Below are 411 nucleotides of genomic sequence, written 5' to 3' on the forward strand. Positions count from 1 at the left end.
TTTTTGAGACAGAGTTTTGCTCTTGTTACCCAGGCTGGAGTGCAATGGCGAGATCTTGGCTCACCGCAACCTCCACCCCCTGGGTTCAGGCAACTCTCCTGCCTCAGCCTCTTGAGTAGCTGGGATTACAGGCACGCACCACCATGCTCAGCCGATATTTTTGTATTTTTAGTAGAGACGGGGTTTCACCATGTTGACCAGGATGGTCTCTTATCTCTTGACCTCGTGATCCACCCGCCTCGGACTCCCAAAGTGCTGGGATTACAGGCGTGAGCCACCGCGCCCGGCCTCGTTGTAGTTTTAATTTGCATTTCTTTAATGATTAGTGATGTTGAGCATGTTTTAATGTGCTTATTGATCATTTGTTTATCTTCTTTGTAGGAACTTTGATTTAAGTTCTTTGCTCGTTTT

This window comes from Cebus imitator, unplaced genomic scaffold (assembly GCF_001604975.1).
Source record: "Cebus imitator isolate Cc_AM_T3 unplaced genomic scaffold, Cebus_imitator-1.0 Scaffold171, whole genome shotgun sequence".
In the NCBI taxonomy this organism is placed as follows: domain Eukaryota; kingdom Metazoa; phylum Chordata; class Mammalia; order Primates; family Cebidae; genus Cebus; species Cebus imitator.